General features: G+C 34.1%; 1 pseudogene; it reads left to right on the top strand.

Annotated features, from left to right (window-relative positions):
* LOC108485340 (jasmonoyl--L-amino acid synthetase JAR4-like) overlaps positions 1-17696 on the top strand; it is a 33233-nt pseudogene extending 15537 nt beyond the window's left edge.
* The last annotated feature ends 1489 nt before the right edge of the window (positions 17697-19185 follow it).

The following is a 19185-nucleotide window of genomic DNA, read 5'->3' as shown; positions in this document are numbered from 1 at the left end:
ATGCAAGGTACGCTTCACACCCCTTTCTCACATATTTTTGAGCTAACGTCGAGGATATTATTGTTGGCAATCCATTCAAAACAGTAGACTCAACTCGGATTATCTCATTATTTGCACACCTCAAATCAATAGTCTTACTTTTGCAATTCACAATTGCATCATGTACTGATCAACCAATCCAAACCGAGAATAACATCAAATTTATCAAGCGGTAAAAGCATCAAATCGGTAGGAAGCGAGAACCTCTCGATTACTAGGGGCATTTCTTACACACCTTATCGACAAGCACATAACGACCCAAGGATTCGACACTCGAATTACGAACTCGATGAACTCAACGGTAAAGTCTTCTTTGGATGCTAAGGTCTCACATACATATGAATGAGTAGAACCGGGGTCAATCAAAGCAATCACATTAGTATCAAAGAGAGTGAAAGTACCGGTAATAACATCTGGCGAGGAAGCATCCTCGCGTCTTGGCGTATAGCATAAGCTCTAGCAGAGCACGAGCCTCGAGATCTGGTTGTAGCATCTCTAGATCCTCTCGACCACCACTAGCATTCCCGTATTTCTAGATGGTCTACCCCGCGATAGTAGCACCTGGTTTCCCACTCGATTTACATTTTGTTCGAGACAGTCTTGGGCAATCCTTAATAAAGTGGTCAGCTGATCCGCACTTATAACAGGAGGGGTCATGGAATCTACAACTCCCGAATGCCATTTACCACAATCCTGGCACTCTGTTCTGTCTTGACGATCATTTCCAACACCGCAACCGAAGTGACTCGTGTACTCACAGGGGGTCGATCACGATCTCGTCTAGAAAAGCTCGAAGTGTCTTTAGATCGGCCTAAATCATCTCTAAATTTCTTCGATGACTGTTGAAAGGGCTTTCCCAAAGATCTCTTACGAAACTCCTTTGCTCCCATATCAGCTTTTCTTTTCTCCATATCGCTCTTGACTTTGCAAGCTCGCTCGACAAGTACCACAAATTCTCTGATTTCTAAAATGCCAACATACAGACTTTATATCATCGTTCGGTCCATCTTGAAACGTTTGCACATCACGACTTCGAAGAAATGCATTCTCGCGCATCTGGCTAAGCCTTACAAACTTTCGTTCATAGTCGATGTAGACATGGAACCTTGTTTAAGTTCAAGAAATTCTTTCCGTTTTGATCAATGAATCTCTGGTGATATACTTTTTGAAACTTGGTTTGGAAAAACTCCCAAGTTACTTGCTCTCTGGGCTGCAGAATCAACGTATTCCACCAATAGTAGGCGGAATCACGTAGCAAGGAGATCGTACACTTTAGGCATTCATCGGTGTGCAAGATAGTTTATCAAGTACCCGAATAGTGTTGTCCAACCAAAATTCAGCTTGCTCGGCATCGTCGCTATCTGTAGCTTTAAATTCAGTAGCCCCGTGTTTTCGGATTCTGTCAACTGGGGGCTTATTTAACCTTATCTGGTAAGTTACCGGAGGTATCGCAGGTGTGGGGGCTGTATTAGTCGGGAATGGAGGTTGTGGAATAGCCGTATTAGTTCGAATATACTGATTGAACCAATCATTCATCACGCTATAAAAAGCCTGTCTAGCTTCATCATTCTGATTACTAGCAATAAGTTGAGAGTCCCCTAGCGCTGTCCCTTGTGTGGGAGCAGGTGCTACACTCTCAAGATCATCAGCTACCGCTCGGTTGGGATCGGGATCCATTACTATAAATAAAAACATTTTTAACTGTCAAAAATCTCCACACTATCAAATAAACACATAATGGCATGTATAGATAGACCCGGACGTATTACGGTAGAACTAGAATCGACTAAAACGTAGCTCTGATACCAATAAAATTGTAACACCCCGTACTCGAGACCGTTGCCGGAGTCGAACACGAGGTGTTAACAGACTTAATTCCTTTATTTCACAGTTCATTTTAAAATTTCCAGACAAGCTGGTTAACTGCATCACAGTCACTTTAAAAATCATATCTAGAGTTCCAAAACTTGAAAACTGATTCCGTAAATTTTTCATGAAACTAGACTCATATATCCATCTACAAAAAATTTTATAGAATTTTTTGTTGGGCCAATTAGTACAGTTTATTAGTTAAAATCTCCCCTGTTTCAGGGTTCGACTACTCTGACATTCATACATTACGACTTATATATCTCCCTGTACAGGGATTCAATACTTATGGCGTTTGTTTCTAATGAAACTAGACTCAAAAAGGAATCTTTACATATAAATCATGACTTTTAATTATCTCTGGTTAATTTATGGTGAATTTCCAAAGTCAGAACAGGGGATCCAGAAATCGCTCTGGCCCTATTTCACAAAAACTTAAACATCTCATAAAATACGGCTCATATGGTCATTTCGTTTCTTTCATATGAAAATAGACTCATCAAGATTCAATTAACTAATTTATTCATTATTTAATTACATTTATACTATTTTTAGTGATTTTTCAAAATCACATCACTGCTGCTGTCAGCATCTACTTTAAGGTAAATCTCACCTATTTCATAGTTTCCATAATTCAACTAGCCACTTGACATACATAGCACCAAATATGATCATGATTAACCATTCTAATGGCTAGTCATTACCAAGCATTTCCATACCACTCAATAACCATATATACAAAATGATTATAATGCTATGCTCAAAATATATAAGCCATTTTCGCATGGCTATCCGAATGTATACATTACAAAAAGGTACTTAATTAACAACAAAGGTCAGTCCTATACATGCCACTATCGAAGTTCAACTAAAAGAGTACCAAAAGGGCTTAGATAGTGTGGACAACTTCGACTTTGACAATCCCGAGTCCGATGGTGACGAACAAAATCTATAAAAGAGAGAATTAAAGAAAGAATAAGCATTTAATGCTTAGTAAGTTTTGAGTAATGAAATTATTTACGACTAAAGTATAGCGTTCATATGACCAAATGAATAATTGCATATATGCATATTCTCAAAATCATACTTACTTCACGCTTCAACCATTATACTCATACACGGGAATCAAACCTATCTAAAGGCGGAAGATCGTTAATCAATTGAGCGAATACTATTAAAAGGAATCAACTTTTCCGATGCATATCTGAAACATACCTTATCGTTTGGATTTTATGAGCGTATTAATTGAAATTATTACAGCAAGATCACTCATTTCCAAACCCAAGTACCTTGAAATTTAGCGGATATAGCAACTCGCTTTTAATGCCTTCGGGACTTAGCCGGACATAGTCACTAGCACAAATGCCTTCGGGACTTAGCCGGATATAGTCACTAGCACAAATGCCTTGGGACTTAACCGGATATAATCACTAGCACAAATGCCTTCAGGACTTAGCCCGGAAATAATCACTAGCACAAATGCCTTCGGATCTTAGTCCGGTTATCATTCGAATAATCATGCACATATATCAATAAATCATAACACATCTATATTTCATTTTCATTACTAGAACTCAAACACAAGACACTTATCAACCATTACCATTTTCGGCTCAATAGCCACATACAAAGAGCATGATTTTGATTTACTTCATAACATGATCTCTATACACATTCGGCTACCCGTCATAAGTATAAACTAATTACCTCAATATATAACTCAAGTAGAATCGTTATATCACCGTTTATTTGTTATGCTTATGTGTCATGACTTAAACAAATCATAAACTAAGTTCCATTACTCGAAGACTTACCTCGGATGTTGTCGAACGACTTCAACGGCTATTCAATTACTTTTTCCTTTCCTTTATCGGATTTAGTTCCCCTTTGCTCTTGAGCTTAATTTAACAAATAAATTGATTTAATCATCTTGAACATCAAGAGAAATTCAAGGTACTTAGCCCATATACATATTAGACATTAGAGTCATATATATGAAATCATGAATCAAATTCAACATATTAGCTAATATTCTCCTTTAGCCGATTATCTAAGTCAAGATAGAATCATCAATATGCTTACCTATAGCCGAATACATGCAACACCAATCTATGTATTCATTCATGTGGTCGAGTATACATATTCCAATATGATATCATTTCCATTTCATTTAACACTTAACATTTACCACATATCAATTAACCCATTTTTTTTATAATTACAAAACTCTTCATCTATTCATGCTCTCATATTCGGTTATCCATACCTATACTAACCATATAACTAAAAATTCTAAGTTTAAACACAATACAACATTTTAGCACCATGGCCGAACACTTCATGAAGTTGCTAAGACCCATCCTTTTCAAATTCTCACACACACTCACATCCAATCCTTTTTGTTAAGCACTCAAACTCTATCATCTTCATACCTCATCAACACAACATCAAACACCAACCAAGAAAGACAACATCCATTGCCGAGTATCATCTCCATCAAATAGCAAAGATTTAAACCATGGGCTAGGTAGAATTCAAACTAACAACTAAAAATATGCATGAATTTCATGGAATAACATCAAACTTACCTCTTCCTAATCATCAACCAACCGAACATGAAGCAAGAGAATTCTTTTCTTCTTCCTCCCTCAAGTCACGGCAATGGAGGAGCAAGGATGAAACAACTTTGGTTTCTCCTCCCACTCACCTCATGTTTTATTATTCTTAATTCATTATTTTATTTTGTAACTAAAAAAATGTTAATAGAAAAATACATATTACCGTTAATAGCCCATACCATGGCCGGCCACTATCCAAGATTTGGCTAATTTGACATGCAAGCACACTTTTTTTGACATCATGCACTATTAGATCTTTATAGATTAACCTATCACATTTCAAAAGTGTCACACCTAAGTCCTATTAACTAAATTCACATGCAATCGACTAAATCGAAGCTTAAAACTTTCACACATTCATATCCACATATTTTAGACAATAAATATTATATTCAAATACTTCGGTGATTCGGTTTAGCAGTCCCGAAACCGCTTTCCGACTAGGGTCAATTTAGGGCTGTCACAATTTTTTTGCTTTATTTGTGTATAGTCATTTTGAGGATAGGTTAATTCTAGTTCAATTCTTCTCATTTCTGTACTTTTTATTTTCGTAACTGCTTGCATTGTTCTGAATAATTTTTTTAAACTCAGACATTTCAGATCTAGTTGGTTCAGACAAAGTCGCACCTTGCTCATATAATCATGAAGTAGCTGTATCAAATAGTTAAAGGCTAATTTATTTAGCTTTTCGATATATCTTTCTCTGCATGCACATGGTTCTTTATTGTTACTATCTTCAAAACTAGGAAACAGAACTTCTATTTTCAAGAAGACCTATGTGTGCTGTGCGATATTTCTCCTTGCTTCATACTAGTTTTAAAGTTTGCTGATTTATAATCACAGCTTCACTTTATTGATTTACAATTATGAACACTTCACTAAGAGTTCACTGATTTATGATCACAACTTCATTTAAATAGCTCATTGATTTATGATCATAACTTTCATTTTTTAAAACTCACTAATTTACGATTATGAACACTTCATTAAGAATTCGTTGATTTACGATTGCAGCTTCATTTAAACAGTTCATTGATTTATGATCACAACTTTCATTTTTCAAAGTTCGTTGATTTACGATCACAGCTACAGTTCATTGATTTACAATCATGACCATTTTATTAAGAGTTTCACCGATTTACGATCGCAACACCATTTAAATAGTTCACTGATTTACAATCACAACTGTAATTTTTTAAAGCTCGTTGATTTATGATCACAACTTTAGTTTATTCATTTATAATTATAAATAATTCATTAAGAGTTTGTTTATTTACAATCATGAACAATTCATTAAGAGTTCGTTGATTTACGATCGTAACTCCATTCTCACGGTTTGTTAATTTATGATCACAGCTTTCTACTTACGAAATTTTGAGAATTTCACGGTCTTTCAAATATTTCCCAATAACCTTTTAACTTCTGTACCACACTGTCAGACAACAAAACTTACTCAGTAAAGTTTTGAGTTAAAACTTATGTAGTAAACTCCCAATTACACGATGCATGCGTGTAAGTCTGTCTTAAAAGAATCACTTTATAACTCTTCTTCAATAAGGTGGGGGCCAAATTGTTATAGAATATATCATAACCCAACTCGAAATCCGACCCGATATACATATAACGCCCCAAAAATATGAATTTCTGATTTGTTAAATTATGTCATAATTAAGTATCTGCTTCAATAGTTAAGTGTTCTGAGTGTGTGTTTAAGGTTATGGGTCTAATAGTCTCTTTTGGGAAAATTATGTTATTTTTATTCCTAGGCCTATCTTTGTTCATTTGGCTTAAATATGATTTTTGGTTAACTTGTAATAGAATGAGCCTGTTAGTTCAATGGTAAGGTGTTAGCTTACCCTTTGGTCCTGTATTTGGAACCATGTGTGTGCAAGTGGAGGAGTATTATTTTTGCTTTTTGTCTGTGTTGTTCACTGGTAGTAGTGGGGTCAAATTGAAATTTTGAAATGCAGGTGGTGGTTAGTAGTGGGATATTGTTCTGACGTTTTTTTTCTTTTTCATGCTACTGTTTTTTGTTGCTCTTGTTAATTTCTTTTCCCTAAATATTTCATTCTCAATTTTTTTCTTTTACCAATTACCAAGCCGAAATTGCTCATAATCTCTGTTCTTCAATTCATTCTCTAATACTACATTCCTGTGTGATTTCGTGGTGTTGGGTAAGGTTTAAGTTCCATTATTGGATATGTATGTTGGGCGAATTGTTTGTTTCTTTTTTATGTTTGTTACGAAAGAATTAGTTGGAAATTTAATTTTTATATGTGTTATGAATAGGAAAGGATCGTGTGACGATGGGTTCTTCAACAATCTGAGTTCGTTTCAATTTTTGTTTCGATAGGAGGTGAGTGTTTTATTGTTATGGAGTTCGTTCGTTTCAGTTTTTGGGTTTGTTTGTTGTAGGATTTGTTAAATCAATTGTTTAGGTTGGTAATTTTTCGGTTATTATTTCATATTATTCATCAATCTAGGTATTGGAATATTTGATTTTAAGTGTGCATTGGATTTTTGACCAAGGTGTGTAACTAAAACCTGAGAAAACAGCAAATGATGGAAGCTGAAAAAGGGAACTATCGACGCCACACAGTTGTGTGCCAGATCATTGATAAACATGTTAATTTGCATATTTTTTGTGTTTAATTTGGTTAATTGTTGAATTGAACCTGCTAATTAAGTGCTTTTATGATCAAATCTTGTCAGGGATGCAATCGGTCGAAAACAAGCTAAAAAGGGTCAAATTGAAAGACAATCATTAAATTGAGATCAAATCAAAAAGATGGAGAAAGCCAAGGAGTTATCAAATTTTGTTGACTTTGCAAAAAGCCAAAAATAGGAAGATATTATTTTATTTTTATTTTTATTTATTTTTATTTATTTTTATTTTATTTTATTTTATTAAATTAGTTAGGTCATTTTTAGTAAACCCCATGTATATAAATAGGGGTATTTTGTTCTTTGAAAATCATCCATTTATTTTGTCTTCCTGGTATTTTGTTCTTTGAAAATCATCCATTCATTTTGTCTTCCTACTCTAATTTGGAATAGAATTACTTTTCTTTTTCTTTCACTTTGACGTTAACATTTTGTAGCTTTGTTTCAAATTTTTGCTTCTTTTTTAAAATTAGGCTAATTGCCTTCCAAGTACTTTTCCTTCCCAAATTTCATCACCTTTCATACAAATCCCATCATCTTCCACAACTTTCAAGCATGAATAATTTCATGCCTCACTAAACTTCCTCTTAGCTTTAGGTCGGTGTTCTTTCTGATCGGGAATCGTGATATACGAATTCGTGTTAAAAATCCATCCCATTGGTATTCACCTTTTTCCTAAGTATTGGGATAAACCAATCATCCCTTAAAGTTAAACTCAATTTCAAGTCAAAGTGCACGTTGGGTTGAAGTCGTGTTTGTTGACAATTGGAAAAACGAGTTAGTCGTGCTGTATTCGGTTCTCCGAGAACAAATCAAGGAAGAAGTGATCGGGTTTAAACAGCCCACACGGTTGAGGCCATTAATTTAAGTTGGGTTCTTCAGAACGCAAGGCTACCGGAAACTTGAATCGGGAACACTTGTATCTCATTTAGATAATCGGTAAGGGGTGGTTTGCAGGTCGTACCGGAACCAGCTACTAGAGGAAGAATTGGTGGTTAGGACGTTCTTAACTGCTATAACCAACTTATCGATTGGAGGAGAAGATTAATTTTTTAGGATCGATTCTTGATACAAAATTTACCAAGTCTAAGGCTAAGGCTTATTTTATCTGTTTACACGAATCTGAATTTATTTCCAGTTTACATTTATTGTCAATAGCATTCAATTGTTTATTTAAACTGATTAGATTATTTTACTTTCTTAAGCATTCTCAAACTCCCCCCAATTTACTTGTTTATTTTTGTTACAGGTACGTTTGGATTCATGGGAACAACTCTTGCCACGACCTTAACACGACGAATTCTCTGTTCATAAGTGAATACGGAAGTTGATTACGACATCCAATCCCTATGGACTCGACCCTACTACCACTCTTTACTACTATTTAGAGCTATTTTAGTAGGAATTATTTTTGGTGGTTTCGACGCCCATCAGTCATGTGTGACGGGTCGTATGTTGGACCGTGCGAGACACACGATCTAGGCCAATTGGGCTGTGTGGGCTACACAGGCGTGTATGAGGCTGTGTGGGCCATACGGGCTGGCCAAGTAAACTGCTTGTGTTGGCCCAAATTCTAAAATTTTACCCTAAGGCCGTAAACATCATTCGGGCCGAACGTAGGCCTTTCATAGGGTCCATATGACATAAATTAAGGTTTTAACAATGATATCTAATTTTCTGTTAATGTGAAATATTGATATGAGTATGCATGATTATTATGATGTATGGTCTGCATGATTTATAATAAGATAAGTCGATCTATTTTTCGTCAAGAATAATCTATATCTATTATGAGAACATGTATGAAATGGATATATGATATATTTTGTATCTGTATTGGGGTGGGATTTGCATTTTGGAGGAAATGTGAGCAATTTAATTATCTGTTGTATTTGGTGGCTCAGCTACATGTATATTTGTATTTGGCGATAAATGGCCTATTGATCTGGCAGCTAAGCTAAAAATATTCTAAAAAGTTTCATACTGACATTAAGCGCTATGTAGGGATGGATGGGTACTTAATACGCTAAATGGTGTGTTAGGATGATCGGAGATAGTGTGTGGCAGATAGGGGTAGGAATAGAAATCTGCATCTGATGTGTTCTATCACTATTACTGTATTTGAGATATGTCTGAAATGTTTTTTTTTTTGGTTTCATGATATGTTACACACTGAGTTCGAAACTCATTCTCTGTTTGTTTGTTACTTTCAGGTAACCTTCAAACCTAGGACGGATCAGTGCGACAGGAGCTTAGCTAAACGCTTTTATTTAGTAGCTATTAAAAACTAGTCTATTTTGTTTCAGTATTTTTGGACTGTTTTAAAGTTTGGGTTTTATTTTGTTGATTTGTTTTCTACTTTTAATTATTCAACGTATTTCTTATAATACTCACCGTATTTGCAAAACCATGGCTTTCCAACAACAAATCGTATTTTATAAAAATTCAAGTTAGATTAAGAACTCTGCTGCAAACCTAAATGCTTAAAAGGTACAAATAATCAACGTTTTTACCAAATTGGTTAAGAAAGATTTTTACCTAGCAAGAGCTAGCATCATCCTTTCAAGTCAAACGATTTCTAGGTTTTCAAATGTTTTGCAGTAACATCTTCAGATCTGGTCATGATATCTAGACCGGGTTTGGGGTTTTACATGAAGACTTTTCATTTTTTATCCCATCTCCTTCTTCACAAGAAAACCATGTTTCTCCATACTTTAACCAACTAAATATCAAAAAGAAGATGAAGCGGACAACTCAGCTACCAACTAAATCTTGTATCAGCAATACACAACAATTTATGGGCTAATTTCACTTATGTCGATATGTATTTTATAGTTGATTATTAGGTTCACTTTACACAATTTAGGCTTGCATGTTACATCCATATTATATTGCATCCTTAATATGCTATTTTTAATTTAAATATTCTTACTCTAATATTATATTAATTTAAAGTTTACAAATATTATATTGCATTTCACATTTTGAGGGACAATAATAAGGTTGTTGACTACATAATTAAGGAGGCAAGAGGTGGAGTCGGTTATTTGATCGTCCTTGTTGATCCTTCGTCATACGTAAGAAGTTTGTTGAAAGAGGACATTCAACACGCAATGCACGAAGTGACTGGTAGAACCTAATCTTTTTGAAATTTTAGTCTAGTGCTAAATTTTATTTCTACCAAAAGAAAGTATTTATAAATATTTTTAAAGTAATATTATTTAATTATTATTCCTTTATAAATAAAATTCATTCCTAATATGTTGAAAGATCTCCGAAACTAATTTATGCACGGATAAGTAAACCATATAATATATATTCTATAGCAAAGTTTTAGAATAAGTAAGGAACCTTTAAATTTTAACGACTAACATACTTTGTTTTATATCATATTATATTTCTATTAAATTTTCTCATTAGTCGGAAAATGTGGAGCCCAAATAATTTTAAATTTCAAAATTAGTGTTTCATTATGAAAATTTATTTGCATTAAATTCAATGTACTCGTATTATTTTTATACCTTAAATATTTTGGGGTTTAAAATTGATATTGATTCCTTTAATGGATTCTATATTTTCGGTTTTCACTAATTACAATAATTCGTTTACTTTTTGTATAAAAATATAAATAACAGTTTTGTAAATGAAGTGTAGTTATAACATTTTCGATCATTATTTTTATATCAAAATATAAACATAGTGTTATCAATTTGAATTTATTTGGTTATAATATGACGAAATATTTTCCAACATATTACTAATTAAATAATACATAAAATCAACTCGTACATCGCATAGGAAGTAAAACTAGTATATATATATATATATATAGAATAAATATTAAATTTATACATGAATTTTAGTTAGATGTGCAATTTTATACATGAATTTTGATTTGATCCAATTATACACATTAAATTTGAATTGAGGTTCATATATATAAATGAAACTTTGATTTTGATTCAATTTGTACACATTTAAAGAAATGAATGTATACATTTATTTTCATATCGAATCAATATAATTGTTTGTCTATGCAATATATTAACATAAAACGGTGGTAATTCAATAATGTTAGTGATTTGTGAAAATTGAATCAAATCAAAATTTTATGTGTAAAATTGCACAAAATCAAACTTTATATATAATATTACACATTGGACCAAAGTTCATATATAATTTTATATTTATCCATATTTATATACCAAAATAGCGTATTAATACAAACATAAGTTGTTCGACATAGATAAATGTGCGATAATTGTCACATTGTAATAAATTAAATTAAATTCTCACTATTAATGTGATAATAAATTATAGTAATTAATAGGGTAATTCATCCTTCAATAATTCACTTTACTAATAAATAAAAATTGGAAGAAATAAACTTTTACAGCTTCAAATATTTAAAATATTACTATAATCGAAATCTTTTGTTTACATCACTCAACTAGAATTCAAAATATAATTGATTTTATATTTCATACAAATAAATATTTGGGTAATCAAAATTATTTTCCTTATTAATTAAAATTAATTTTGTCTATATATATTTTAGATTTATGAAAGAAATCTATATTAGAACCTATACCACATTACAATTTTAATATTATGTTTGTGATGATACTCACTATTATTAACCCGTTACAGACTCGCTACCTGATTATCCATTTGGATCTTGACTCATACTTTACGTGGTTCGCACTTTGGGTTCGCATGCAAGGTGCTCGCACCCTTCTATGAGACTGCATAATGTGGGTTCGCAGTACCATGTTGGCGAACCCACATCTAGAAAACACGTGTTAGTCCTAAAGTAAGGTACATGTCGACATGGATGAGAATACCTACAATATCACATCCATGAACAGTAACCATATAATATAAATACACAGTTTAACCCTGATGAAAGATACACTCTAAATTACTCAATAATTGGTGCGGTGAACGTGGATAGACTTTCAATCTCCAGATTTCCATATTGCTAAAAAACCAAAATGACTCACCCCAACGAGAATTTCCCCACTAATTTCCCATCAGGCCAAGCAGGAGGTTCTGGCACTAGCAATCAACCCAATGAGGTAGACTTTTTTGCTGGTTGTTTTGCTGACCAACAAGAGAATTTAGGTAACTCAACCCATGCAAGTGCTTCCAACTCTTTTGATCTCAATGCTCTCTTTGGTCAAGAACCGTTATTTCCCTCTAATCAGGGAGCATCACCACAACAATTGTTTGGTTTGCAATAGTAGCTAAGGTTGATGAAGGAATAGATCGCTTAACAAAGTGCTTGGTTCGAGCAGCAACAAGTGTTTCAATAGCAACTGTTAAGACAAAACAAAGAATTAAGGAGAAAGATGCAGTTTGATAACTTTGATCTTCAAAATCGTGTCATGCCTACTTGGGAGGAGGATGTAAGGGCACATGCAAAGCCATGGTAGAACGAAATGGATGTTTTGCATAGAGATGTTCGAGCATTGCACTTTCTATGCAAGATTTGGGCTGGTTGTTTTGTTCTAACAACCCATTGTCCCCTAAAATAAGAGTTGTGAGCCTACCAATTAAGTTTAAAGTTCCAAAAGAAATGTTCAAAGGAAGAAGGGATCCTCGAGCACATCTCATGCAGTTTTATGATTATATGAATATGCTAGGGGCTTCTGATGCAACAAAATATAAAGCTTTCTCGATGACCCTTAGAGAAGCGCAAAAGATTGGTATTTGTCTTTACCACAAGGCTCCATTCAAAGCTTCTTGCAGCTAGGCCACATGCTTTTGGGAAGGTTTCAAGCTCATAGAGCAATAATGAGCACTCCTATGGGTTTGATTTTAATGAAACAGAGGGATGAAGAATCTTTGTAAGATTATGTCAAACAATTCCATGTAACTACGTTAAATACAAAGAATTTGGAGGACCAATAGGTCATTGATACCTTCATCATAGGAGTCTAAAATGAGCACGTACAATATTTGTTTACTGATAATAGGCCATAAAGTTTGGCAAATTCGTATGGGGGCTCATAAGTTCATTGAAGTAAAGGAAATTAAAAGGGTAATACTTTCCAGAGGGATGACAGACAATTTAGAGTTGATAAGGCCTTTATAGTCATCAGGGGTCCTCCTTCTCAAAGTCTACTAGTACAAGATGAGGGACACCAGAGGAACTATTCGCAGAATAAATCTTCGAGGTCATTTCAGAGACCTCAAGTTGAGCACACAATAAGGTACGTTTCTTATGGCAAGTTTGAAACTTATACTCCCTTAAATGTTACACATCCTATATTCTTTGTAACAGCCCGTTTTTAGTCAAATTGGAACAGTGGTTTCAGGACCACAAATTCAAAGTCAAAATAATTATTTTATTATTATTTTAATGTCTACAGCATTAAAAAATGTTTGTGTGAAAATTTCATTAAGGAATTTTATCGTTTGAATGTTTAATTTAATAAAAAGGGCTAAATCGCGTAAAATGCAAAAGTGATGTTCTAATAGCTAAAGGTGTCAAATAGCTATAGAACCTTTAAGTAAAGGTCATTATGTGGTAATTAGCCCAATTATGAGTTAGTGGATGATATTTGGTTTGGCATTTGTGTAAATATCAATTTTTTAATGGCAAATTAGTAAAAAGATAAATAATGTTTAATTAAATAAAACCAAAACCAAATTTCATCTTTTATTTTCTATTCTCCACTGAATATAGAAGAAAACCTAACCATTTTTGTGCTAAAATTTTGGCAATCTCATCTTCTTCAATTAAGGTATGATTTTTGTCCTGTTTTTAATGATTTCTACGTTTTTGATATCGTTGCAACTAGGTCTAGCTAACCCAAAGACTAATTTGCAAAATTGTTAAAGATTTTGAATGTTTCCATTGGTGAATAAGTAAGTTTCTTGATAAATTATGAATGCTTGTTGATAGAAATACAAGTTCTGTTAAGTGATTTTTAGTGAAAATGCAAATTAGGCATTAAATTATGAAATGTGGAAACTTTATGGTTAAAATGTGAAATAATTGAAAAATATGGCAACTAGGGACCTAATTGTAATTTGGCTAGCATGGGTTGATATTGAATTTCATGAATTTGTGATTTGATGAAATAAGGACTAAATTGTAAAAGTTGTGAAATTCTATGGGCAAATGTGTAAAAATTCCTTCAAGTGAATTTTTGGATTAAATTGAATAGAGAGATAATTGAATAAGCTGAATTTGATATTATATAGATAAAGAAAAGTGAAATACGGACTAAATTGTGATTTGATGAAATAAGGACTAAATTGTAAAAGTTGTGAAATTTTATGGGCAAATGTGTAAAAATGCCTTCAAGTGAATTTTTGGATTAAATTGAATAGAGAGATAATTGAATAAGCTGAATTTGATATTATATAGATCAAGAAAAGCGAAATACAGACTTAAATTGGGGAAAGAACAAAGTCTCGTATTAGTTGACCCGTGTCGTCGTTTTTACATCCGAGGTAAGTTCATATGTAATAAGCATTGATATAATTATGTTTTAAATGCTTTGATATTGTATGAATTATGAATTCAACTCTACAGATACGTTCGACGATGATTCGGCATTGAAACTCCTAGTTGAACCTTAGGAAAAGATTAGGATAGTAGTGACATGTCATTAGGGGATACATTGATTTGGCTTCGAGCAATGATATCGGCACTTCGGTGTGAGCTTCACTAATTTTGGCTGCAGGCCATGATATTAGCACTTTGGGTACGAGATATATTGAGTTGGCTTCGAGTCATGATATTAGCACTTAGTGCGTGAGACTCCTGAGTATTCGACTTCTATTTCGAATGGTTGAACGGGTATATTGAAGATGGGAATTGGTGAGAAATAGATACGTCTCGATACAGGTATGTACGAAAAAGTATTTGAGTAATGAATCAAAGGAAGTTGTAAGCTTATGATCAATTATGTAGTTAAATTTCATGTTAACTTGGTGTTTAATGTTTTGATGCAATTTGAGTTACTTATTTGAAAATGTAAATGAATGATGAAATTTACTTAATTATTTCATACGAGCTTACTAAGCTATAAAGCTTACATTGTTTATTTTTCCGTGTTTTATAGTGATTTCTGAGCTAGCTCGAATTTGGGGATCGTCGAAGACTTCATCACACTATCAAGCTATTAATTTGGTACTTTTAAGCTTATGTTTTGGTTATATGGCATGTATAGGGTTTTGGTCATTTTGATTATGAGTTAATAATGATTTTGGCCATTAGAATTGGCTTTTAAATGTTTATGTTTTGACTTGTAAATATAGCCATGAGATTTGGCTTAATTTGGTTGTTTTGGTTATGTATAAATATGTGCATATATGTTTTGTGTTGTGAGTTTATGGATGAATATATAATGCTTGGGAATTATAAAGATTAGGATGTTAAGTGGTTGATTTTAGAGTAGTTACATGCTTATGGTTTTGATGCAAAATGATGCAAGTTTAGAAGTGTATAATTAGTTGATTTATAAATGTGAATTGGTATAAATGGTATAGCAAGTATTTGTGATTTGTATGTGTGGAGAATGAGAGAATAGAATGTGCATGAGGTATGGCTGAATTGGTTGATTAAAATGCCTTTTAATGTTATGTTTTGGTGCCATTTGGGTGGCAAAATGGCTTGGTAAATTGCCTATTTTTGTCCACACGGGCAGAGACACAGGTGTGTGTCTCAGCTGTGTGTGATACACGGTCATGTACACGGGCATGTGTCCCCTGATGCTGAAATTAAAATCAAGTCAGTATGCTCCACACGGCCTCACACATAGGTGTGTATGGCCATTTTTAGGGCATGCGAGCGTGTGTGTTTGCCGTGTGACCCAAGTTAGAGAGTTACACGGGGTCAGACACAGATTGGAACATGGCCATGTACTCCCAATTCGAATGTCCAAACGGCTTGTGACACGGGCGTGTCTGTTGGCCGTGTGAAACACACGGCTGGGACAAACGGGCGTGTGTCCCCTGTTTTTGATAAAAATTCTTAAGTGTTCAAAAAGTTTATAAAGTTATCGATTTAGTCCCGAACCACTCCCAATGTATGTTTAAGGCCTCGTAAGCTCGTATTAGTGACACAATGATTGGTTGTGAATGAAATGTATATGATTTGATTAACTGTATGTGAAATGTATGTTTGAATGTGTTATAAGTCTGGTAATGCTCCGTAACCCCATTTCGGCATTGAATATGGGTAAAGGGTGTTACATAAATGTATGTTTAAATGTGTTATAAGTATAATAACACTTCGTAACCCTATTCCAGCATTGAATACGGGTGAGGGGTGTTACATTCTTACTCAGGTTAAATGTTTGGGCATTTTTCAAAGCCCTCTCTACCCATGCGACATAATTAGTCAACAATCAATTTGAGAGACAGGTGTAGTTTTCACAAAGAAGGAGGACATAAGACCGAGGATTATTTTTCTTTAAAAGATGCTATTGAGGAGGCGGTTAGAAATGGCGAGCTTAAAGATTTTATGGCTCAAGATGCTACACCATTAAGTTAGAGTTTGCGGGGTGCTAATAAAGGTAAACAAAATGTCAGAGGCACAATACATGTGATAATTAGTATAGATGAATAGTGGACGACCTTTAACACAAAAAGAAAGGCCTATCTTAGAAGTATAATGTCAGTCAGTTCATCAAAGATACTACATTAGCGAGAAAAGTAGAAGGTAGAGTTTAATGATGAGGATGAGGATTTGGTATGTGATGAAGAAGGAAATGATCCAATGTTTGTGCCAGCAACTATAGCAGGATTTGAAGTGAATAGAATTTTGGTTGATAGTGGCAGTGCTGTAGAGGTGTTGACTTGAGACGCATACTAAAAGATAAGTCTAAATGAGCAAGCTTTGAGGAGGGCAAGCCTTTTGTATGGCTTTGCGAACCATACAGTTGAGGTGAAGAGATGCATTACCTTACCTGTTACCTTGGGGGATGGCAAACAAACCACCGCAGAATATATTCAATTCTTTGCGGTAGACCATCCAATGCCTTATAATGTAATTTTTAGATGTCCCATTATGAGATTGTCTAAAATGATGATTGCAAATTTTTGTATGAAGATTAAGTTTCCCACTAAGACATGAATAAGTTTTATGAAGTTTGACCAGCGAACAGTTAGGCAGTGCCATATGTTGTTAGTCAAGCAAACACGTGAATAGGTACCACAGGGTCAGAGTTCGCAATAGACATAAGTGGCTACTTAAGTTTTAGATTTGGATAGTTTGGATGTCAAAAGTAAGGAGAGAAATCGCAAGTAAGAAGCAGTAGATTTCACGAAAATTTGCAGTTGTTTTATGACAACACAGATAATTTGGTAAAGACTTCATCAGCGTTGGCAAAAGAAGAAAAAGAGAATTCAAACATTTTTGCCTGGCCAGCTGCAGACATGCCTGGTGTGGATCCTCAAGTGATTGTTCATAGGTTAAATGTTTCTTATGAGGTCAAACTAGTCAAACAGAAAAATAAGGTTTGCTCCGCAGGTCATGGAGGCAATTAGGCAAGAAGTAGGAAAGCTACTTTCAGCGGGATTTATTAGGGAAGTAGCGTACCCAATGTAACAACCCGATTTAGGGCCTAGTTGGACCAGTGGTCTCGGGACCACAAATCTGAATTAGAAAATTATTTTTATTATTTTTATGAGGTTATGGTACGATTATTTAAGTGCATATAAATTTTGGTAAGTTATTTTTAGCTATTTCTAGTCCAATTTCGAAAAATGACTAAATCGCATAAAAGGCAAAAGTTACATTTTAGTGCCCAAATGTGTTAAATAGCTAGAGAATCAAAATTGGGGGCTTTTAAATGGCAATTACACCCTTTTTAATAGTGTTAGCCAGCCATGGAGTGAGGGGAGAAAAAATTGTCAAAGTTAGGTGAAGCTTAGGTCACCAATTTTGACTAGTTTCATTTTTAATAAAAGAAAAAGAAAGAGAGGGAAAGAGCTATCATCATTTCTCCCTTCTTAGCCGAAATTATTAGCAAATATTTGGGGTTTAAGAGATTGAAATTTCAGAAACTTGAAGCACTCATAAGTAAGTGATTTTGATAGTTTCTCTTAATGATTTTTGTATTTTTGAGACCCTTGAAGCATGAGCTTTCAAATGAGGGTGATATCTTACAAAATAGTCAAGAGTTTAGGATTTTTCCATGGATGTATTTTTGATATATGCTGAGTTTTTTATGGAAGAATATGAGTCCTAGTTGTGTTATAATCAACTTTTGTGAAAAATGTTAGCATGAAATCACCTAAAGGGATTATTTTGCATAAGTTGCAAAATAGGTGGTTAGTGTGTAGAATAGTGAGAATTTTGGATTTCCCTAGTAGTAAAAAGAGTTTAGATAGGCTTGAAATACGAAGAAATTCGATAAAAATCAATTTTCAGGAATAGGAGTAAATGGTCATTTTGCCAAGGCTAGGGGCAAAATGGTCATTTTACCAAAGCTGTGAATTTATGAATGCCTAATTGTGTTTAGTGACTAAATGGATGCATATTGTTATTATAGATCAAGATTTTCCAAAACTGAGCTTAGACCGGGGCAAAGCCAAGCAATCTGAATAAGCCGACTAGCCAAGAACTTTTTGTAAACCGAGGTAAGTTGTATGTAAATAATACAACTACACTGTTAATACTTGTATTCATATTTTCATTGAATTGATATTGTACGAATTGTTAAGTTATAATTGAGAATGCCTTATAATAATTGAGATAGTAGAAATATCTCGTTGAAACCTTAGGATATGAACTGGATATTCGTGCCAAGACATTGGGTGATTTGTGCGCCAGTGTAAGACATGTCTGGGACATGGAATCGGCACAAAGATGAGTGCCAGAGTAAGACATGTCTGGGACATGCATCGGCCTCGACAGAGATAGCCAGTGTAAGACGTGTCTGGGACACGTATCGGGTAAGAGTTGTGCTAGTGTAAGACATGTCTGGGACATGCATCAGCACGCATATATGAGAGCCAGTGTAAGACCATGTCT

The sequence above is a fragment of the Gossypium arboreum genome, chromosome 6, assembly GCF_025698485.1.
Source record: "Gossypium arboreum isolate Shixiya-1 chromosome 6, ASM2569848v2, whole genome shotgun sequence".
Taxonomy (NCBI): domain Eukaryota; kingdom Viridiplantae; phylum Streptophyta; class Magnoliopsida; order Malvales; family Malvaceae; genus Gossypium; species Gossypium arboreum.
The sequence above is the reverse complement of the archived record's forward strand: the minus strand, read 5'-3'. Positions and strand labels throughout refer to the sequence as shown.